The sequence below is a fragment of the Mesoplodon bidens genome (assembly GCF_964165515.1).
Source record: "Mesoplodon bidens genome assembly, contig: HAP1_SCAFFOLD_696, whole genome shotgun sequence".
NCBI lineage: Eukaryota > Metazoa > Chordata > Mammalia > Artiodactyla > Ziphiidae > Mesoplodon > Mesoplodon bidens.
Window position 1 is genome coordinate 94,727 of NW_027671433.1, and position 24,861 is coordinate 119,587.

General features: G+C 56.7%; 1 protein-coding gene across 1 annotated transcript in view; it reads right to left on the reverse strand.

Annotated features, from left to right (window-relative positions):
- The window catches only part of LOC308611406 (putative GTP-binding protein 6), a 110,401-nt gene that overhangs the window by 61,991 nt on the left and 23,549 nt on the right, over positions 1–24,861 (reverse strand). The gene's annotated exons all lie outside the window — the stretch shown is intronic.

The following is a 24,861-nucleotide window of genomic DNA, read 5'->3' on the forward strand; positions in this document are numbered from 1 at the left end:
GGACCCTGTCTCGTGATACTGTGATGAGGGGACCTGACCCATGATGCTGTGATGAGGGGACTCTGTCCCTTGATGCTGTGATGAGGGGATGCTTTTCCGTGATGCTCTGATGAGGGGACCCTGTCCCGTGATGCTGTGATTAGGGGACACTCTCCATTGGTGTGGTGATGAGGGGATCCTGCCCAGTGATTCTGGGATGAGGGAAACTGCCCCTTCATGCTGTGATGCGGGGACGTTGTCCCGTGACGCTGTGATGAGTGGACCGTGTCTCGTGATACTGTGATGAGGGGACCTGACCCGTGATGCTGTGATGAGGGGACCGTGACCCTTGATACTGTGCTGAGGGGACCCTGTCGCGTGATGGTATGATGAGGGGACAATGTCCCTTGATGTGATGATGTGGGGACCCTGCCCAGTGATGCTGTGATGAGGGGACCCTGTCCCGTGATGCTGTGATCAGGGGACCCTGTACCGTGACGCTGTGATGAGGGGACACTGTCCCTTGATGTGCTGATGTGGGGACCCTGTCCAGTGATGCTGTGATGAGGGGACACTGTCCCGGCATGCTGGGATGCGGACACATTGTCCCGTGATGCTGTGATGAGGGGACCCTGACTGTTGCTGCTGTGATGACGGGACCCTGTCCCTTGATGTTGTGTTGAGGGGCCCCTATCCCTTGATTGGGTGATGAGGGGACCCTGTCCCGTGATGCTGTGAGGAGAGGATCCTGTCCCTTGATGCCGTGATGAGGGACCCTGTCTATTGATGTTGTAATAAGGGGACCCTGTTCCATGATTCTGTGATGAGAGAACCCTGTACCGTGATGCTGTGATGAGGGGACACTGTGCCTTGATGTGGTGATGTGGGGACCCTGCTCAGTGATGCTGTGATGAGGGGACCCTGTACCGTGATGCTGTGATGAGGGGACACTGTCCCTTGATGTGGTGATGTGGGGACCCTGCCCAGTGATGCTGTGATGAGGGGACCCTGTCCTGTGATGCTGTGATGTGGACACATTGTCCCGTGATGCTGTGATGAGGGAACCCTGTCCCATGATGTTGAGTTGAGGGGACCGTGTCCCTTGATGCTGTGATGAGGGGACCCTAGGCCTTGATGTTGTCATGAGGGGACCCTGTCCCTTGACATTTTGATGAGGTGACCCTATCCCTTGATGCTGCGATGAGGAGACCCAGTCTCGTGATACGGTGATGAGGGGACCTGGCCCTGTGATGCTGTGATGAGGGGATCGTGTCCCTTGATGTCGTGATGAGGGGACCCTGCCCAGTGATGCTGTGATGAGGGGACCCTGTCCCATGATACTGCGATGAGAGGACCCTGTGCCTTGATTCTGTGATGAGGGGACCCTGGCCCGTGTTGCTTTTATGAGCGGACCTTGTCCAGTGATGCTGTGATGAGGGGACATTGTCCCTTGGTGTGTTGATGAGGGCACCCTGCCCAGTGATGCTGTGATGAGGGGACCATGTACCGTGATGCTGTGATGAGGGGACACTGTCCCTTGATGTGGTGATGTGGGGACCCTACCCAGTGATGCTGTGATGAGGGGACCCTATCCCTTGATGTTGTCATGAGGGGACCCTGTCTCGTGATACTGTGATGCGGGGACGTGACCCGTGATGCTGTGATTAGGGGACACTCTCCATTGGTGTGGTGATGAGGGGACCCTGCCCAGTGATATTGTGATGAGGGGACCCTGTCTCGTGATACTGTGATGAGGGGACCTGACCCATGATGCTGTGATGAGGGGACTCTGTCCCTTGATGCTGTGATGAGGGGATGCTTTTCCGTGATGCTCTGATGAGGGGACCCTGTCCCGTGATGCTGTGATTAGGGGACACTCTCCATTGGTGTGGTGATGAGGGGATCCTGCCCAGTGATTCTGGGATGAGGGAAACTGTCCCTTCATGCTGTGATGCGGGGACGTTGTCCCGTGACGCTGTGATGAGTGGACCGTGTCTCGTGATACTGTGATGAGGGGACCTGACCCGTGATGCTGTGATGAGGGAACCGTGACCCTTGATACTGTGCTGAGGGGACCCTGTCGCGTGATGGTGTGATGAGGGGACAATGCCCCTTGATGTGGTGATGTGGGGACCCTGCCCAGTGATGCTGTGATGAGGGGACCCTGTCCCGTGATGCTGTGATCAGGGGACCCTGTACCGTGACGCTGTGATGAGGGGACACTGTCCCTTGATGTGCTGATGTGGGGACCCTGTCCAGTGATGCTGTGATGAGGGGACACTGTCCCGGCATGCTGGGATGCGGACACATTGTCCCGTGATGCTGTGATGAGGGGACCCTGACTGTTGCTGCTGTGATGACGGGACCCTGTCCCTTGATGTTGTGTTGAGGGGCCCCTATCCCTTGATTGGGTGATGAGGGGACCCTGTCCCGTGATGCTGTGAGGAGAGGATCCTGTCCCTTGATGCCGTGATGAGGGACCCTGTCTATTGATGTTGTAATAAGGGGACCCTGTTCCATGATTCTGTGATGAGAGAACCCTGTACCGTGATGCTGTGATGAGGGGACACTGTGCCTTGATGTGGTGATGTGGGGACCCTGCTCAGTGATGCTGTGATGAGGGGACCCTGTACCGTGATGCTGTGATGAGGGGACACTGTGCCTTGATGTGGTGATGTGGGGACCCTGTCACGTGATGTGGTGACGATGGGACCCTGTCCCTTGATGCTCTGATGAGGGGACCCTGCCCAGTGATGCTGTGATGAGGGGAACCTGTCCCATGATACTGCGATGAGGGGACCCTGGCCCGTGCTGCTTTTATGAGCGGACCTTGTCCAGTGATGCTGTGATGAGGGGACATTGTCCCTTGGTGTGTTGATGAGGGCACCCTGCCCAGTGATGCTGTGATGAGGGGACCATGTACCGTGATGCTGTGATGAGGGGACACTGTCCCTTGATGTGGTGATGTGGGGACCCTACCCAGTGATGCTGTGATGAGGGGACCCTATCCCTTGATATTGTCATGAGGGGACCCTGTCCCTTGACATTCTGATGAGGTGACCCTATCCCTTGATGCTGCGATGAGGAGACCCTGTCTCGTGATACTGTGATGAGGGGACCTGGGCCCGTGACGCTGTGATGAGGGGACCGTGTCCCTTGATGCTGCGGTGAGGGGACCCTGTCGCGTGATGGTGTGATGAGGGGACAATGTCTCTTCATGTGGTGATGAGGGGACCCTGCCCATTGACGTGCTGATGAGGGGACCCTGTCCCGTGATACTGTGAGGAGAGGATCCTGTTCCTTGATGCTGTGATGAGGGACCCTGTCTCTTGATGTTGTAATCAGGGGACCCTGTTCCATGATTCTGTGATGAGGGAAACCTGTCCCGTGATGCTGTGATGAGGGGACACTGTCCCTTGATGCGGTGAGGTGGGGACCCTGCCCAGTGATGCTGTAATGAGTGGACCCTGTACCGTGATGCTGTGATGAGGGGACACTGCCCCTTGATGGGGTGATGTGGGGACCCTGTCCAGTGCTGCTGTGATGAGGGGACCCTAGGCCTTGATGTTGTCATGAGGGGACCCTGTCCCTTGACAGTTTGATGAGGTGATCCTATCCCTTGATGCTGCGATGAGGAGACCCTGTCTCGTGATACTGTGATGAGGGGACCTGGCCCCGTGGTGCTGTGATGAGGGGATCGTGTCCCTTGATGTCGTGATGAGGGGACCCTGCCCAGTGATGCTGTGATAAGGGGACCCTGTCCCTTGATGCTGTGATGCAGGGACCCTGTCACGTGATGTGGTGACGAGGGGACCCTGTCCCTTGATGCTCTGATGAGGGGACCCTGTCCCATGATGCTGTGATGAGGGGACCCTGTCTGTTGCTGCTGTGATGACGGCACACTGTCCCTTGATGTTGTGTTGAGGGGCCCCTGTCCCTTGATTGGGTGATGAGGGGACCCTGCCCAGGGATGCTGTGATGAGTGGACCCTTTCCAGTGATGCTGAGAGGAACCTGTCCCTTGCTGTGGTGATGAGGGGACCCTGCCCCGTGACGCTGTCATGAGGGGACCCTGTCCCTTGATGGTGCGATGAGGGCATGCTTTTCTGTGATGCTCTGAGGAGGGGACCCTGTCCCGTGATGCTGTGATTAGGGGACACTCTCCATTGGTGAGGTGATGAGGGGATCCTGCCCAATGATTCTGGGATGAGGAAAACTGTCCCTTCATGCTGTGATGCGGGGACGTTGTCCCGTGACGCTGTGATGAGGGGACCGTGTCCCTTGATGCTGTGGTGAGGGGACCCTGTCGCGTGATGGTGTGATGAGGGGACAATGTCCCTTCATGTGGTGATGAGGGGCCCCTGCCCATTGGCGTCGTGATGAGGGGACCCTGTCCCGTGATGCTGTGAGGAGAGGATCCTGTCCCTTGATGCTGTGATGAGGGACCCTGTCTCTTGATGTTGTAATGAGGGGACCCTGTTCCATGATTCTGTGATGAGGGAACCCTGTCCCGTGATGCTGTGATGAGGGAACACTGTCCCTTGATGTGGTGATGTGGGGACCCTGCCCAGTGATGCTGTGAAGAGGGGACCCTGTCCCGTGATGCTGTGATCAGGGGACCCTGTACCGTGACGCTGTGATGAGGGGACACTGTCCCTTGATGTGGTGATGTGGGGACCCTGCCCAGTGATGCTGTGATGAGGGGACCCTGTCCCGTGATGCTGTGATGTGGACACATTGTCCCGTGATGCTGTGATGAGGGAACCCTGTCCCATGATGTTGAGTTGAGGGGACCGTGTCCCTTGATGCTGTGATGAGGGGACCCTAGGCCTTGATGTTGTCATGAGGGGACCCTGTCCCTTGACATTTTGATGAGGTGACCCTATCCCTTGATGCTGCGATGAGGAGACCCAGTCTCGTGATACGGTGATGAGGGGACCTGGCCCTGTGTTGCTGTGATGAGGGGATCGTGTCCCTTGATGTCGTGATGAGGGGACCCTGCCCAGTGATGCTGTGATGAGGGGACCCTGTCCCATGATACTGCGATGAGAGGACCCTGTGCCTTGATTCTGTGATGAGGGGACCCTGGCCCGTGTTGCTTTTATGAGCGGACCTTGTCCACTGATGCTGTGATGAGGGGACATTGTCCCTTGGTGTGTTGATGAGGGCACCCTGCCCAGTGATCCTGTGATGAGGGGACCATGTACCGTGATGCTGTGATGAGGGCACACTGTCCCTTGATGTGGTGATGTGGGGACCCTACCCAGTGATGCTGTGATGAGGGGACCCTATCCCTTGATGTTGTCATGAGGGGACCCTGTCTCGTGATACTGTGATGCGGGGACGTGACCCGTGATGCTGTGATTAGGGGACACTCTCCATTGGTGTGGTGATGAGGGGACCCTGCCCAGTGATATTGTGATGAGGGGACCCTGTCTCGTGATACTGTGATGAGGGGACCTGACCCATGATGCTGTGATGAGGGGACTCTGTCCCTTGATGCTGTGATGAGGGGATGCTTTTCCGTGATGCTCTGATGAGGGGACCCTGTCCCGTGATGCTGTGATTAGGGGACACTCTCCATTGGTGTGGTGATGAGGGGATCCTGCCCAGTGATTCTGGGATGAGGGAAACTGCCCCTTCATGCTGTGATGCGGGGACGTTGTCCCGTGACGCTGTGATGAGTGGACCGTGTCTCGTGATACTGTGATGAGGGGACCTGACCCGTGATGCTGTGATGAGGGGACCGTGACCCTTGATACTGTGCTGAGGGGACCCTGTCGCGTGATGGTATGATGAGGGGACAATGTCCCTTGATGTGATGATGTGGGGACCCTGCCCAGTGATGCTGTGATGAGGGGACCCTGTCCCGTGATGCTGTGATCAGGGGACCCTGTACCGTGACGCTGTGATGAGGGGACACTGTCCCTTGATGTGCTGATGTGGGGACCCTGTCCAGTGATGCTGTGATGAGGGGACACTGTCCCGGCATGCTGGGATGCGGACACATTGTCCCGTGATGCTGTGATGAGGGGACCCTGACTGTTGCTGCTGTGATGACGGGACCCTGTCCCTTGATGTTGTGTTGAGGGGCCCCTATCCCTTGATTGGGTGATGAGGGGACCCTGTCCCGTGATGCTGTGAGGAGAGGATCCTGTCCCTTGATGCCGTGATGAGGGACCCTGTCTATTGATGTTGTAATAAGGGGACCCTGTTCCATGATTCTGTGATGAGAGAACCCTGTACCGTGATGCTGTGATGAGGGGACACTGTGCCTTGATGTGGTGATGTGGGGACCCTGCTCAGTGATGCTGTGATGAGGGGACCCTGTACCGTGATGCTGTGATGAGGGGACACTGTCCCTTGATGTGGTGATGTGGGGACCCTGCTCAGTGATGCTGTGATGAGGGGACCCTGTCCCGTGATGCTGTGATGTGGACACATTGTCCCGTGATGCTGTGATGAGGGAACCCTGTCCCATGATGTTGAGTTGAGGGGACCGTGTCCCTTGATGCTGTGATGAGGGGACCCTAGGCCTTGATGTTGTCATGAGGGGACCCTGTCCCTTGACATTTTGATGAGGTGACCCTATCCCTTGATGCTGCGATGAGGAGACCCAGTCTCGTGATACGGTGATGAGGGGACCTGGCCCTGTGATGCTGTGATGAGGGGATCGTGTCCCTTGATGTCGTGATGAGGGGACCCTGCCCAGTGATGCTGTGATGAGGGGACCCTGTCCCATGATACTGCGATGAGAGGACCCTGTGCCTTGATTCTGTGATGAGGGGACCCTGGCCCGTGTTGCTTTTATGAGCGGACCTTGTCCACTGATGCTGTGATGAGGGGACATTGTCCCTTGGTGTGTTGATGAGGGCACCCTGCCCAGTGATCCTGTGATGAGGGGACCATGTACCGTGATGCTGTGATGAAGGGACACTGTCCCTTGATGTGGTGATGTGGGGACCCTACCCAGTGATGCTGTGATGAGGGGACCCTATCCCTTGATGTTGTCATGAGGGGACCCTGTCTCGTGATACTGTGATGCGGGGACGTGACCCGTGATGCTGTGATTAGGGGACACTCTCCATTGGTGTGGTGATGAGGGGACCCTGCCCAGTGATATTGTGATGAGGGGACCCTGTCTCGTGATACTGTGATGAGGGGACCTGACCCATGATGCTGTGATGAGGGGACTCTGTCCCTTGATGCTGTGATGAGGGGATGCTTTTCCGTGATGCTCTGATGAGGGGACCCTGTCCCGTGATGCTGTGATTAGGGGACACTCTCCATTGGTGTGGTGATGAGGGGATCCTGCCCAGTGATTCTGGGATGAGGGAAACTGTCCCTTCATGCTGTGATGCGGGGACGTTGTCCCGTGACGCTGTGATGAGTGGACCGTGTCTCGTGATACTGTGATGAGGGGACCTGACCCGTGATGCTGTGATGAGGGGACCGTGACCCTTGATACTGTGCTGAGGGGACCCTGTCGCGTGATGGTGTGATGAGGGGACAATGCCCCTTGATGTGGTGATGTGGGGACCCTGCCCAGTGATGCTGTGATGAGGGGACCCTGTCCCGTGATGCTGTGATCAGGGGACCCTGTACCGTGACGCTGTGATGAGGGGACACTGTCCCTTGATGTGCTGATGTGGGGACCCTGTCCAGTGATGCTGTGATGAGGGGACACTGTCCCGGCATGCTGGGATGCGGACACATTGTCCCGTGATGCTGTGATGAGGGGACCCTGACTGTTGCTGCTGTGATGACGGGACCCTGTCCCTTGATGTTGTGTTGAGGGGCCCCTATCCCTTGATTGGGTGATGAGGGGACCCTGTCCCGTGATGCTGTGAGGAGAGGATCCTGTCCCTTGATGCCGTGATGAGGGACCCTGTCTATTGATGTTGTAATAAGGGGACCCTGTTCCATGATTCTGTGATGAGAGAACCCTGTACCGTGATGCTGTGATGAGGGGACACTGTGCCTTGATGTGGTGATGTGGGGACCCTGCTCAGTGATGCTGTGATGAGGGGACCCTGTACCGTGATGCTGTGATGAGGGGACACTGTGCCTTGATGTGGTGATGTGGGGACCCTGTCACGTGATGTGGTGACGATGGGACCCTGTCCCTTGATGCTCTGATGAGGGGACCCTGCCCAGTGATGCTGTGATGAGGGGAACCTGTCCCATGATACTGCGATGAGGGGACCCTGGCCCGTGCTGCTTTTATGAGCGGACCTTGTCCAGTGATGCTGTGATGAGGGGACATTGTCCCTTGGTGTGTTGATGAGGGCACCCTGCCCAGTGATGCTGTGATGAGGGGACCATGTACCGTGATGCTGTGATGAGGGGACACTGTCCCTTGATGTGGTGATGTGGGGACCCTACCCAGTGATGCTGTGATGAGGGGACCCTATCCCTTGATATTGTCATGAGGGGACCCTGTCCCTTGACATTCTGATGAGGTGACCCTATCCCTTGATGCTGCGATGAGGAGACCCTGTCTCGTGATACTGTGATGAGGGGACCTGGGCCCGTGACGCTGTGATGAGGGGACCGTGTCCCTTGATGCTGCGGTGAGGGGACCCTGTCGCGTGATGGTGTGATGAGGGGACAATGTCTCTTCATGTGGTGATGAGGGGACCCTGCCCATTGACGTGCTGATGAGGGGACCCTGTCCCGTGATACTGTGAGGAGAGGATCCTGTTCCTTGATGCTGTGATGAGGGACCCTGTCTCTTGATGTTGTAATGAGGGGACCCTGTTCCATGATTCTGTGATGAGGGAAACCTGTCCCGTGATGCTGTGATGAGGGGACACTGTCCCTTGATGCGGTGAGGTGGGGACCCTGCCCAGTGATGCTGTAATGAGTGGACCCTGTACCGTGATGCTGTGATGAGGGGACACTGCCCCTTGATGGGGTGATGTGGGGACCCTGTCCAGTGCTGCTGTGATGAGGGGACCCTAGGCCTTGATGTTGTCATGAGGGGACCCTGTCCCTTGACAGTTTGATGAGGTGATCCTATCCCTTGATGCTGCGATGAGGAGACCCTGTCTCGTGATACTGTGATGAGGGGACCTGGCCCCGTGGTGCTGTGATGAGGGGATCGTGTCCCTTGATGTCGTGATGAGGGGACCCTGCCCAGTGATGCTGTGATAAGGGGACCCTGTCCCTTGATGCTGTGATGCAGGGACCCTGTCACGTGATGTGGTGACGAGGGGACCCTGTCCCTTGATGCTCTGATGAGGGGACCCTGTCCCATGATGCTGTGATGAGGGGACCCTGTCTGTTGCTGCTGTGATGACGGCACACTGTCCCTTGATGTTGTGTTGAGGGGCCCCTGTCCCTTGATTGGGTGATGAGGGGACCCTGCCCAGGGATGCTGTGATGAGTGGACCCTTTCCAGTGATGCTGAGAGGAACCTGTCCCTTGCTGTGGTGATGAGGGGACCCTGCCCCGTGACGCTGTCATGAGGGGACCCTGTCCCTTGATGGTGCGATGAGGGCATGCTTTTCTGTGATGCTCTGAGGAGGGGACCCTGTCCCGTGATGCTCTGATTAGGGGACACTCTCCATTGGTGAGGTGATGAGGGGATCCTGCCCAATGATTCTGGGATGAGGAAAACTGTCCCTTCATGCTGTGATGCGGGGACGTTGTCCCGTGACGCTGTGATGAGGGGACCGTGTCCCTTGATGCTGTGGTGAGGGGACCCTGTCGCGTGATGGTGTGATGAGGTGACAATGTCCCTTCATGTGGTGATGAGGGGACCCTGCCCATTGACGGGGTGATGAGGGGACCCTGTCCCGTGATGCTGTGAGGAGAGGATCCTGTCCCTTGATGCTGTGATGAGGGACCCTGTCTCTTGATGTTGTAATGAGGGGACCCTGTTCCATGATTCTGTGATGAGGGAACCCTGTCCCGTGATGCTGTGATGAGGGAACACTGTCCCTTGATGTGGTGATGTGGGGACCCTGCCCAGTGATGATGTGAAGAGGGGACCCTGTCCCGTGATGCTGTGATCAGGGGACCCTGTACCGTGACGCTGTGATGAGGGGACACTGTCCCTTGATGTGGTGATGTGGGGACCCTGCCCAGTGATGCTGTGATGAGGGGACCCTGTCCCGTGATGCTGTGATGTGGACACATTGTCCCGTGATGCTGTGATGAGGGAACCCTGTCCCATGATGTTGAGTTGAGGGGACCGTGTCCCTTGATGCTGTGATGAGGGGACCCTAGGCCTTGATGTTGTCATGAGGGGACCCTGTCCCTTGACATTTTGATGAGGTGACCCTATCCCTTGATGCTGCGATGAGGAGACCCAGTCTCGTGATACGGTGATGAGGGGACCTGGCCCTGTGATGCTGTGATGAGGGGATCGTGTCCCTTGATGTCGTGATGAGGGGACCCTGCCCAGTGATGCTGTGATGAGGGGACCCTGTCCCATGATACTGCGATGAGAGGACCCTGTGCCTTGATTCTGTGATGAGGGGACCCTGGCCCGTGTTGCTTTTATGAGCGGACCTTGTCCACTGATGCTGTGATGAGGGGACATTGTCCCTTGGTGTGTTGATGAGGGCACCCTGCCCAGTGATGCTGTGATGAGGAGACCATGTACCGTGATGCTGTGATGAGGGAACACTGTCCCTTGATGTGGTGATGTGGGGACCCTACCCAGTGATGCTGTGATGAGGGGACCCTATCCCTTGTTATTGTCATGAGGGGACCCTGTCCCTTGACATTCTGATGAGGTGACCCTATCCCTTGATGCTGCGATGAGGAGACCCTGTCTCGTGATACTGTGATGAGGGGACCTGGGCCCGTGACGCTGTGATGAGGGGACCGTGTCCCTTGATGCTGCGGTGAGGGGACCCTGTCGCGTGATGGTGTGATGAGGGGACAATGTCTCTTCATGTGGTGATGAGGGACCCTGTCCCGTGATGCTGTGAAGAGTGGATCCTGTCCCTTGATGCTGTGATGAGGGACCCTGTCTCTTGATGTTGTAATCAGGGGACCCTGTCCCTTGATGCTGTGATGCGGGGACCCTGTCCCGTGATGCTGGTATGCGGACACATTGTCTCGTGATGCTGTGATGAGGGGACCCTGTCGGTTGCTGTTGTGATGACGGGAGACTGTCCCTTGATGTTGTGTTGAGGGGCCCCTGTCCCTTAATTTGGTGATGAGGGGACCCTGCCCAGTGATGCTGTGATGAGGGGACCCTGTCACGTGATGTGGTGACGATGTGACCCTGTCCCTTGATGTTCTGATGAGGGGACCCTGTCCCGTGATGCTGTGATGAGTCGACCGTTCCCAGTGATGTTGTGATGAGGGGACCCTTTCCCTTGCTGTGGTGATGAGAGGACCCTGCCCAGTGATGCTGTGATGAGGGGACCCTGTCCCTTGATGTTGTGATGAGGGGATGCTTTTCTGTGATGCTCTGATGAGGGGACCCTGTCCCGTGATGCTGTGATTAGGGGACACGCTCCATTGGTGAGGTGATGAGGGGATCCTGTCCAGTGATGCTGTGATGAGGGGACCCTGTCGCGTGATGGTGTGATGAGGGGACGATGTCCCTTCATGTGGTGATGAGGGGACCCTGCCCACTGACGTGGTGATGAGGGGACCCTGTCCCGTGAGGCTCTGAGGAGAGGATCGTGTGCCTTCATGCTGTGATGAGGGACCCTGTCTCTTGATGTTGTAATGAGGGGACCCTGTTCCATGATTCTGTGATGAGGGAACCCTGTACCATGATGCTGTGATGAGGGGACACTGACCCTTGATGTGGTGATGTGGGGACCCTGCCCACTGATGCTGTGATGAGGGCACCCTGCCCAGTGATGCTGTGATGACGGGACCATGTACCGTGATGCTGTGATAAGGGGAAACTGTCCCTTGATGTGGTGATGTGGGGACCCTACCCAGTGATGCTGTGATGAGGGAACCCTGTCCCGTGATGCTGTGGACACATTGTCCCGTGATGCTGTGATGAGGGAACCCTGTCCCATGATGTTGAGTTGAGGGGACCGTGTCCCTTGATGCTGTGATGAGGGGACCCTAGGCCTTGATGTTGTCATGAGGGGACCCTGTCCCTTGACATTTTGATGAGGTGACCCTATCCCTTGATGCTGCGATGAGGAGACCCAGTCTCGTGATACGGTGATGAGGGGACCTGGCCCTGTGATGCTGTGATGAGGGGATCGTGTCCCTTGATGTCGTGATGAGGGGACCCTGCCCAGTGATGCTCTGATGAGGGGACCCTGTCCCATGATACTGCGATGAGAGGACCCTGTGCCTTGATTCTGTGATGAGGGGACCCTGGCCCGTGTTGCTTTTATGAGCGGACCTTGTCCACTGATGCTGTGATGAGGGGACATTGTCCCTTGGTGTGTTGATGAGGGCACCCTGCCCAGTGATCCTGTGATGAGGGGACCATGTACCGTGATGCTGTGATGAAGGGACACTGTCCCTTGATGTGGTGATGTGGGGACCCTACCCAGTGATGCTGTGATGAGGGGACCCTATCCCTTGATGTTGTCATGAGGGGACCCTGTCTCGTGATACTGTGATGCGGGGACGTGACCCGTGATGCTGTGATTAGGGGACACTCTCCATTGTGTGGTGATGAGGGGACCCTGCCCAGTGATATTGTGATGAGGGGACCCTGTCTCGTGATACTGTGATGAGGGGACCTGACCCATGATGCTGTGATGAGGGGACTCTGTCCCTTGATGCTGTGATGAGGGGATGCTTTTCCGTGATGCTCTGATGAGGGGACCCTGTCCCGTGATGCTGTGATTAGGGGACACTCTCCATTGGTGTGGTGATGAGGGGATCCTGCCCAGTGATTCTGGGATGAGGGAAACTGCCCCTTCATGCTGTGATGCGGGGACGTTGTCCCGTGACGCTGTGATGAGTGGACCGTGTCTCGTGATACTGTGATGAGGGGACCGTGACCCTTGATACTGTGCTGAGGGGACCCTGTCCAGTGATGCTGTGATGAGGGGACACTGTCCCGGCATGCTGGGATGCGGACACATTGTCCCGTGATGCTGTGATGAGGGGACCCTGACTGTTGCTGCTGTGATGACGGGACCCTGTCCCTTGATGTTGTGTTGAGGGGCCCCTATCCCTTGATTGGGTGATGAGGGGACCCTGTCCCGTGATGCTGTGAGGAGAGGATCCTGTCCCTTGATGCTGTGATGAGGGACCCTGTCTCTTGATGTTGTAATGAGGGGACCCTGTTGCATGATTCTGTGATGAGGGAACCCTGTCCCGTGATGCTGTGATGAGGGAACACTGTCCCTTGATATGGTGATGTGGGGACCCTGCTCAGTGATGCTGTGATCAGGGGACCCTGTACCGTGACGCTGTGATGAGGGGACACTGTCCCTTGATGTGGTGATGTGGGGACCCTGCCCAGTGATGCTGTGATGAGGGGACCCTGTCCCGTGATGCTGTGATGTGGACACATTGTCCCGTGATGCTGTGATGAGGGAACCCTGTCCCATGATGTTGAGTTGAGGGGACCGTGTCCCTTGATGCTGTGATGAGGGGACCCTAGGCCTTGATGTTGTCATGAGGGGACCCTGTCCCTTGACATTTTGATGAGGTGACCCTATCCCTTGATGCTGCGATGAGGAGACCCAGTCTCGTGATACGGTGATGAGGGGACCTGGCCCTGTGATGCTGTGATGAGGGGATCGTGTCCCTTGATGTCGTGATGAGGGGACCCTGCCCAGTGATGCTGTGATGAGGGGACCCTGTCCCATGATACTGCGATGAGAGGACCCTGTGCCTTGATTCTGTGATGAGGGGACCCTGCCCATGTTGCTTTTATGAGCGGACCTTGTCCACTGATGCTGTGATGAGGGGACATTGTCCCTTGGTGTGATGATGAGGGCACCCTGCCCAGTGATCCTGTGATGTGGGGACCATGTACCGTGATGCTGTGATGAGGGCACACTGTCCCTTGATGTGGTGATGTGGGGACCCTACCCAGTGATGCTGTGATGAGGGGACCCTATCCCTTGATGTTGTCATGAGGGGACCCTGTCTCGTGATACTGTGATGCGGGGACGTGACCCGTGATGCTGTGATTAGGGGACACTCTCCATTGGTGTGGTGATGAGGGGACCCTGCCCAGTGATATTGTGATGAGGGGACCCTGTCTCGTGATACTGTGATGAGGGGACCTGACCCATGATGCTGAGATGAGGGGACTCTGTCCCTTGATGCTGTGATGAGGGGATGCTTTTCCGTGATGCTCTGATGAGGGGACCCTGTCCCGTGATGCTGTGATTAGAGGACACTCTCCATTGGTGAGGTGATGAGGGGATCCTGCCCAATGATTCTGGGATGAGGAAAACTGTCCCTTCATGCTGTGATGCGGGGACGTTGTCCGTGACGCTGTGATGAGGGGACCGTGTCCCTTGATGCTGTGGTGAGGGGACCCTGTCGCGTGATGTTGTGATGACGGGACAATGTCCCTTCATGTGGTGATGAGGGGCCCCTGCCCATTGGCGTGGTGATGAGGGGACCCTGTCCCGTGATGCTGTGAGGAGAGGATCCTGTCCCTTGATGCTGTGATGAGGGACCCTGTCTCTTGATGTTGTAATGAGGGGACCCTCTTCCATGATTCTGTGATGAGGGAACCCTGTCCCGTGATGCTGTGATGAGGGAACACTGTCCCTTGATGTGGTGATGTGGGGACCCTGCCCAGTGATGCTGTGATGAGGGGACCCTGTCCCGTGATGCTGTGATCAGGGGACCCTGTACCGTGACGCTGTGATGAGGGGACACTGTCCCTTGATGTGGTGATGTGGGGACCCTGCCCAGTGATGCTGTGATGAGGGGACCCTGTCCCGTGATGCTGTGATGTGGACACATTGTACCGTGATGCTGTGATGAGGGAACCCTGTCCCATGATGTTGAGTTGAGGGGACCGTGTCCCTTGATGCTGTGATGAGGGGACCCTAGGCCTTGATGTTGTCATGAGGGGACCCTGTCCCTTGACATTTTGATGAGGTGACCCTATCCCCTGATGCTGCGATGAGGAGACCCAGTCTCGTGATACGGTGATGAGGGGACCTGGCCCTGTGATGCTGTGATGAGGGGATCGTGTCCCTTGATGTCGTGATGAGGGGACCCTGCCCAGTGATGCTGTGATGAGGGGACCCTGTCCCGTGATGCTGTGATCAGGGGACCCTGTACCGTGACGCTGTGATGAGGGGACACTGTCCCTTGATGTGCTGATGTGGGGACCCTGTCCAGTGATGCTGTGATGAGGGGACACTGTCCCGGCATGCTGGGATGCGGACACATTGTCCCGTGATGCTGTGATGAGGGGACCCTGACTGTTGCTGCTGTGATGACGGGACCCTGTCCCTTGATGTTGTGTTGAGGGGCCCCTATCCCTTGATTGGGTGATGAGGGGACCCTGTCCCGTGATGCTGTGAGGAGAGGATCCTGTCCCTTGATGCCGTGATGAGGGACCCTGTCTATTGATGTTGTAATAAGGGGACCCTGTTCCATGATTTTGTGATGAGAGAACCCGGTACCGTGATGCTGTGATGAGGGGACACTGTGCCTTGATGTGGTGATGTGGGGACCCTGCTCAGTGATGCTGTGATGAGGGGACCCTGTACCGTGGTGCTGTGATGAGAGGACACTGTGCCTTGATGTGGTGATGTGGGGACCCTGCTCAGTGATGCTGTGATGAGGGGACCCTGTACCGTGATGCTGTGATGAGGGGACCTAACCCGTGATGCTGTGATGCGGGGACCCTGTCACGTGATGTGGTGACGATGGGACCCTGTCCCTTGATGCTCTGATGAGGGGACCCTGCCCAGTGATGCTGTGATGAGGGGAACCTGTCCCATGATACTGCCATGAGGGGACCCTGGCCCGTGCTGCTTTTATGAGCGGACCTTGTCCAGTGATGCTGTGATGAGGGGACACTGTCCCTTGGTGTGTTGATGAGGGCACCCTGCCCAGTGATGCTGTGATGAGGGGACCCTGTCCTGCGATGCTGTGATGAGGGGACCCTAGCCCTTGATGTTGTCATGAGGGGACCCTGTCCCTTGACGTTCTGATGAGGAGACCCTATCCCTTGATGCTGCGATGAGGAGACCCTGTCTCGTGATACTGTGATGAGGGTACCTGACCCGTAATGTTGTGATGAGGGGACCGTGTCCCTTGATGCTGTGGTGAGGGGACCCTGTCACGCGATGGTGTCATGAGGGGAAAATGTCTCTTCATGAGGTGATGAGGGACCCTGTCCCGTGATGCTGTGAGGAGTGGATCCTGTCCCTTGATGCTGTGATGAGGGACCCTGTCTCTTGATGTTGTAATCAGGGGACCCTGTCCCTTGATGCTGTGATGCGGGGACCCTGTCCCGTGATGCTGGTATGCGGACACATTGTCTCGTGATGCTGTGATGAGGGGACCCTGTCGGTTGCTGTTGTGATGACGGGAGACTGTCCCTTGATGTTGTGTTGAGGGGCCCCTGTCCCTTAATTTGCTGATGAGGGGACCCTGCCCAGTGATGCTGTGATGAGGGGACCCTGTCACGTGATTTGGTGACGATGGGACCCTGTCCCTTGATGTTCTGATGAGGGGACCCTGTCCCGTGATGCTGTGATGAGTCGACCGTTCCCAGTGATGTTGTGATGAGGGGACCCTTTCCCTTGCTGTGGTGATGAGAGGACCCTGCCCAGTGATGCTGTGATGAGGGGACCCTGTCCCTTGATGTTGTGATGAGGGGATGCTTTTCTGTGATGCTCTGATGAGGGGACCCTGTCCCGTGATGCTGTGATTAGGGGACACGCTCCATTGGTGAGGTGATGAGGGGATCCTGTCCCGTGATGCTGTGATGAGGGGACACGCTCCATTGGTGAGGTGATGAGGGGATCCTGTCCAGTGATGCTGTGATGAGGGGACACTGTCGCGTGATGGTGTGATGAGGGGACGATGTCCCTTCATGTGGTGATGAGGGGACCCTGCCCACTGACGTGGTGATGAGGGGACCCTGTCCCGTGAGGCTCTGAGGAGAGGATCGTGTGCCTTCATGCTGTGATGAGGGACCCTGTCTCTTGATGTTGTAATGAGGGGACCCTGTTCCATGATTCTGTGATGAGGGAACCCTGTACCATGATGCTGTGATGAGGGGACACTGACCCTTGATGTGGTGATGTGGGGACGCTGCCCACTGATGCTGTGATGAGGGCACCCTGCCCAGTGATGCTGTGATGACGGGACCATGTACCGTGATGCTGTGATAAGGGGAAACTGTCCCTTGATGTGGTGATGTGGGGACCCTACCCAGGGATGCTGTGATGAGGGAACCCTGTCCCGTGATGCTGTGGACACATTGTCCCGTGATGCTGTGATGAGGGAACCCTGTCCCATGATGTTGAGTTGAGGGGACCGTGTCCCTTGATGCTGTGATGAGGGGACCCTAGGCCTTGATGTTGTCATGAGGGGACCCTGTCCCTTGACATTTTGATGAGGTGACCCTATCCCTTGATGCTGCGATGTGGAGACCCAGTCTCGTGATACGGTGATGAGGGGACCTGGCCCTGTGATGCTGTGATGAGGGGATCGTGTCCCTTGATGTCGTGATGAGGGGACCCTGCCCAGTGATGCTCTGATGAGGGGACCCTGTCCCATGATACTGCGATGAGAGGACCCTGTGCCTTGATTCTGTGATGAGGGGACCCTGGCCCGTGTTGCTTTTATGAGCGGACCTTGTCCACTGATGCTGTGATGAGGGGACATTGTCCCTTGGTGTGTTGATGAGGGCACCCTGCCCAGTGATCCTGTGATGAGGGGACCATGTACCGTGATGCTGTGATGAAGGGACACTGTCCCTTGATGTGGTGATGTGGGGACCCTACCCAGTGATGCTGTGATGAGGGGACCCTATCCCTTGATGTTGTCATGAGGGGACCCTGTCTCGTGATACTGTGATGCGGGGACGTGACCCGTGATGCTGTGATTAGGGGACACTCTCCATTGTGTGGTGATGAGGGGACCCTGCCCAGTGATATTGTGATGAGGGGACCCTGTCTCGTGATACTGTGATGAGGGGACCTGACCCATGATGCTGTGATGAGGGGACTCTGTCCCTTGATGCTGTGATGAGGGGATGCTTTTCCGTGATGCTCTGATGAGGGGACCCTGTCCCGTGATGCTGTGATTAGGGGACACTCTCCATTGGTGTGGTGATGAGGGGATCCTGCCCAGTGATTCTGGGATGAGGGAAACTGCCCCTTCATGCTGTGATGCGGGGACGTTGTCCCGTGACGCTGTGATGAGTGGACCGTGTCTCGTGATACTGTGATGAGGGGACCTGACCCGTGATGCTGTGATGAGGGGACCGTGACCCTTGATACTGTGCTGAGGGGACCCTGTCGCGTGATGGTGTGATGAGGGGACAATGTCCCTTGATGTGGTGATGTGGGGACCCTGCCCAGTGATGCTGTGATGAGGGGACCCTGTCCCGTGATGCTGTGATCAGGGGACCCTGTACCGTGACGCTGTGATGAGGGGACACTGTCCCTTGATGTGCTGATGTGGGGACCCTGTCCAGTGATGCTGTGATGAGGGGACACTGTCCCGGCATGCTGGGATGCGGACACATTGTCCCGTGATGCTGTGATGAGGGGACCCTGACTGTTGCTGCTGTGATGACGGGACCCTGTCCCTTGATGTTGTGTTGAGGGGCCCCTATCCCTTGATTGGGTGATGAGGGGACCCTGTCCCGTGATGCTGTGAGGAGAGGATCCTGTCCCTTGATGCTGTGATGAGGGACCCTGTCTCTTGATGTTGTAATGAGGGGACCCTGTTGCATGATTCTGTGATGAGGGAACCCTGTCCCGTGATGCTGTGATGAGGGAACACTGTCCCTTGATATGGTGATGTGGGGACCCTGCTCAGTGATGCTGTGATCAGGGGACCCTGTACCGTGACGCTGTGATGAGGGGACACTGTCCCTTGATGTGGTGATGTGGGGACCCTGCCCAGTGATGCTGTGATGAGGGGACCCTGTCCCGTGATGCTGTGATGTGGAAACATTGTCCCGTGATGCTGTGATGAGGGAACCCTGTCCCATGATGTTGAGTTGAGGGGACCGTGTCCCTTGATGCTGTGATGAGGGGACCCTAGGCCTTGATGTTGTCATGAGGGGACCCTGTCCCTTGACATTTTGATGAGGTGACCCTATCCCTTGATGCTGCGATGAGGAGACCCAGTCTCGTGATACGGTGATGAGGGGACCTGGCCCTGTGATGCTGTGATGAGGGGATCGTGTCCCTTGATGTCGTGATGAGGGGACCCTGCCCAGTGATGCTGTGATGAGGGGACCCTGTCCCATGATACTGCGATGAGAGGACCCTGTGCCTTGATTCTGTGATGAGGGGACCCTGCCCGTGTTGCTTTTATGAGCGGACCTTGTCCACTGATGCTGTGATGAGGGGACATTGTCCCTTGGTGTGTTGATGAGGGCACCCTGCCCAGTGATCCTGTGATGAGGGGACCATGTACCGTGATGCTGTGATGAGGGCACACTGTCCCTTGATGTGGTGATGTGGGGACCCTACCCAGTGATGCTGTGATGAGGGGACCCTATCCCTTGATGTTGTCATGAGGGGACCCTGTCTCGTGATACTGTGATGCGGGGACGTGACCCGTGATGCTGTGATTAGGGGACACTCTCCATTGGTGTGGTGATGAGGGGACCCTGCCCAGTGATATTGTGATGAGGGGACCCTGTCTCGTGATACTGTGATGAGGGGACCTGACCCATGATGCTGAGATGAGGGGACTCTGTCCCTTGATGCTGTGATGAGGGGATGCTTTTCCGTGATGCTCTGATGAGGGGACCCTGTCCCGTGATGCTGTGATTAGAGGACACTCTCCATTGGTGAGGTGATGAGGGGATCCTGCCCAATGATTCTGGGATGAGGAAAACTGTCCCTTCATGCTGTGATGCGGGGACGTTGTCCGTGACGCTGTGATGAGGGGACCGTGTCCCTTGATGCTGTGGTGAGGGGACCCTGTCGCGTGATGTTGTGATGACGGGACAATGTCCCTTCATGTGGTGATGAGGGGCCCCTGCCCATTGGCGTGGTGATGAGGGGACCCTGTCCCGTGATGCTGTGAGGAGAGGATCCTGTCCCTTGATGCTGTGATGAGGGACCCTGTCTCTTGATGTTGTAATGAGGGGACCCTCTTCCATGATTCTGTGATGAGGGAACCCTGTCCCGTGATGCTGTGATGAGGGAACACTGTCCCTTGATGTGGTGATGTGGGGACCCTGCCCAGTGATGCTGTGATGAGGGGACCCTGTCCCGTGATGCTGTGATCAGGGGACCCTGTACCGTGACGCTGTGATGAGGGGACACTGTCCCTTGATGTGGTGATGTGGGGACCCTGCCCAGTGATGCTGTGATGAGGGGACCCTGTCCCGTGATGCTGTGATGTGGACACATTGTACCGTGATGCTGTGATGAGGGAACCCTGTCCCATGATGTTGAGTTGAGGGGACCGTGTCCCTTGATGCTGTGATGAGGGGACCCTAGGCCTTGATGTTGTCATGAGGGGACCCTGTCCCTTGACATTTTGATGAGGTGACCCTATCCCTTGATGCTGCGATGAGGAGACCCAGTCTCGTGATACGGTGATGAGGGGACCTGGCCCTGTGATGCTGTGATGAGGGGATCGTGTCCCTTGATGTCGTGATGAGGGGACCCTGCCCAGTGATGCTGTGATGAGGGGACCCTGTCCCGTGATGCTGTGATCAGGGGACCCTGTACCGTGACGCTGTGATGAGGGGACACTGTCCCTTGATGTGCTGATGTGGGGACCCTGTCCAGTGATGCTGTGATGAGGGGACACTGTCCCGGCATGCTGGGATGCGGACACATTGTCCCGTGATGCTGTGATGAGGGGACCCTGACTGTTGCTGCTGTGATGACGGGACCCTGTCCCTTGATGTTGTGTTGAGGGGCCCCTATCCCTTGATTGGGTGATGAGGGGACCCTGTCCCGTGATGCTGTGAGGAGAGGATCCTGTCCCTTGATGCCGTGATGAGGGACCCTGTCTATTGATGTTGTAATAAGGGGACCCTGTTCCATGATTTTGTGATGAGAGAACCCGGTACCGTGATGCTGTGATGAGGGGACACTGTGCCTTGATGTGGTGATGTGGGGACCCTGCTCAGTGATGCTGTGATGAGGGGACCCTGTACCGTGGTGCTGTGATGAGAGGACACTGTGCCTTGATGTGGTGATGTGGGGACCCTGCTCAGTGATGCTGTGATGAGGGGACCCTGTACCGTGATGCTGTGATGAGGGGACCTAACCAGTGATGCTGTGATGCGGGGACCCTGTCACGTGATGTGGTGACGATGGGACCCTGTCCCTTGATGTTCTGATGAGGGGACCCTGTCCCGTGATGCTGTGATGAGTCGACCGTTCCCAGTGATGTTGTGATAAGGGGACCCTTTCCCTTGCTGTGGTGATGAGAGGACCCTGCCCAGTGATGCTGTGATGAGGGGACCCTGTCCCTTGATGTTGTGATGAGGGGATGCTTTTCTGTGATGCTCTGATGAGGGGACCCTGTCCCGTGATGCTGTGATTAGGGGACACGCTCCATTGGTGAGGTGATGAGGGGATCCTGTCCAGTGATGCTGTGATGAGGGTACCCTGTCGCGTGATGGTGTGATGAGGGGACAATGTCCCTTCATGTGGTGATGAGGGGACCCTGCCCACTGACGTGGTGATGAGGGGACCCTGTCCTGTGATGCTCTGAGGAGAGGATCGTGTGCCTTCATGCTGTGATGAGGGACCCTGTCTCTTGATGTTGTCATGAGGGGACCCTGCTCCATGATTCTGTGATGAGGGAACCCTGTACCATGATGCTGTGATGAGGGGACACTGACCCTTGATGTGGTGATGTGGGGACCCTGGCCACTGATGCTGTGATGAGGGCACCCTGCCCAGTGATGCTGTCATGAGGGGACCACGTACCGTGATGCTGTGATGAGGGGACCATGTACCATGATGCTGTGATAAGGGGACACTGTCCCTTGATGTGGTGATGTGGGGATCCTACCCAGTGATGCTGTGATGAGGGAACCGTATCCGTTGATGTTGTCATCAGGGGACCCTGTCCCTTGACATTTTGATGAGTTGACCCTATCCCTTGATGCTGCGATGAGGAGACCCTGTCTCGTGATACTGTGATGAGGGGACCTGACCTGTGATGCTGTGATGAGGGGACACTGTCCCTTGACGCTGTGGTGAGGGGACCCTGTCGCGTGATGGTGTGATGAGGGGACAATGTCCCTTCATGTGGTGATGAGGGGACCCTGCCCACTGACGTGGTGATGAGGGGACCCTGTCCCGTGATGCTCTGAGGAGAGGATCGTGTGCCTTCATGCTGTGATGAGGGACCCTGTCTCTTGATGTTGTAATGAGGGGACCCTGTTTCATGATTCTGTGATGAGGGAACCCTGTCCCGTGATGCTGTGATGAGGGGACACTGTCCCTTGATGTGGTGATGTGGGGCCCCTGCCCACTGATGCTGTGATGAGGGGACCCTGTCCTGCGATGCTGTGATGTGGACACATTGTACCGTGATGCTGTGATGAGGGAACCCTGTCCCATGATGTTGAGGGGACCGTGTCCCTTGATGCTGTGATGAGGGGACCCTAGGCCTTGATGTTGTCATGAGGGGACCCTGTCCCTTGACATTTTCATGAGGTGACCCTATCCCTTGATGCTGCGATGAGGAGACCCTGTCTCGTGATACGGTGATGAGGGGACCTGGCCCCGTGATGCTGTGATGAGGGGATCGTGTCCCTTGATGTCGTGATGAGGGGACCCTGCCCAGTGATGCTGTGATGAGGGGAACCTGTCCCATGATACTGCGATGAGGGGACCCTGGCCCGTGCTGCTTTTATGAGCGGACCTTGTCCAGTGATGCTGTGATGAGGGGACCGTGACCCTTGATACTGTGCTGAGGGGACCCTGTCGCGTGATGGTGTGATGAGGGGACAATGTCCCTTGATGTGGTGATGTGGGGACCCTGCCCAGTGATGCTGTGATGAGGGGACCCTGTCCCGTGATGCTGTGATCAGGGGACCCTGTACCGTGACGCTGTGATGAGGGGACACTGTCCCTTGATGTGCTGATGTGGGGACCCTGTCCAGTGATGCTGTGATGAGGGGACACTGTCCCGGCATGCTGGGATGCGGACACATTGTCCCGTGATGCTGTGATGAGGGGACCCTGACTGTTGCTGCTGTGATGACGGGACCCTGTCCCTTGATGTTGTGTTGAGGGGCCCCTATCCCTTGATTGGGTGATGAGGGGACCCTGTCCCGTGATGCTGTGAGGAGAGGATCCTGTCCCTTGATGCTGTGATGAGGGACCCTGTCTCTTGATGTTGTAATGAGGGGACCCTGTTGCATGATTCTGTGATGAGGGAACCCTGTCCCGTGATGCTGTGATGAGGGAACACTGTCCCTTGATATGGTGATGTGGGGACCCTGCTCAGTGATGCTGTGATCAGGGGACCCTGTACCGTGACGCTGTGATGAGGGGACACTGTCCCTTGATGTGGTGATGTGGGGACCCTGCCCAGTGATGCTGTGATGAGGGGACCCTGTCCCGTGATGCTGTGATGTGGAAACATTGTCCCGTGATGCTGTGATGAGGGAACCCTGTCCCATGATGTTGAGTTGAGGGGACCGTGTCCCTTGATGCTGTGATGAGGGGACCCTAGGCCTTGATGTTGTCATGAGGGGACCCTGTCCCTTGACATTTTGATGAGGTGACCCTATCCCTTGATGCTGCGATGAGGAGACCCAGTCTCGTGATACGGTGATGAGGGGACCTGGCCCTGTGATGCTGTGATGAGGGGATCGTGTCCCTTGATGTCGTGATGAGGGGACCCTGCCCAGTGATGCTGTGATGAGGGGACCCTGTCCCATGATACTGCGATGAGAGGACCCTGTGCCTTGATTCTGTGATGAGGGGACCCTGCCCGTGTTGCTTTTATGAGCGGACCTTGTCCACTGATGCTGTGATGAGGGGACATTGTCCCTTGGTGTGTTGATGAGGGCACCCTGCCCAGTGATCCTGTGATGAGGGGACCATGTACCGTGATGCTGTGATGAGGGCACACTGTCCCTTGATGTGGTGATGTGGGGACCCTACCCAGTGATGCTGTGATGAGGGGACCCTATCCCTTGATGTTGTCATGAGGGGACCCTGTCTCGTGATACTGTGATGCGGGGACGTGACCCGTGATGCTGTGATTAGGGGACACTCTCCATTGGTGTGGTGATGAGGGGACCCTGCCCAGTGATATTGTGATGAGGGGACCCTGTCTCGTGATACTGTGATGAGGGGACCTGACCCATGATGCTGAGATGAGGGGACTCTGTCCCTTGATGCTGTGATGAGGGGATGCTTTTCCGTGATGCTCTGATGAGGGGACCCTGTCCCGTGATGCTGTGATTAGAGGACACTCTCCATTGGTGAGGTGATGAGGGGATCCTGCCCAATGATTCTGGGATGAGGAAAACTGTCCCTTCATGCTGTGATGCGGGGACGTTGTCCGTGACGCTGTGATGAGGGGACCGTGTCCCTTGATGCTGTGGTGAGGGGACCCTGTCGCGTGATGTTGTGATGACGGGACAATGTCCCTTCATGTGGTGATGAGGGGCCCCTGCCCATTGGCGTGGTGATGAGGGGACCCTGTCCCGTGATGCTGTGAGGAGAGGATCCTGTCCCTTGATGCTGTGATGAGGGACCCTGTCTCTTGATGTTGTAATGAGGGGACCCTCTTCCATGATTCTGTGATGAGGGAACCCTGTCCCGTG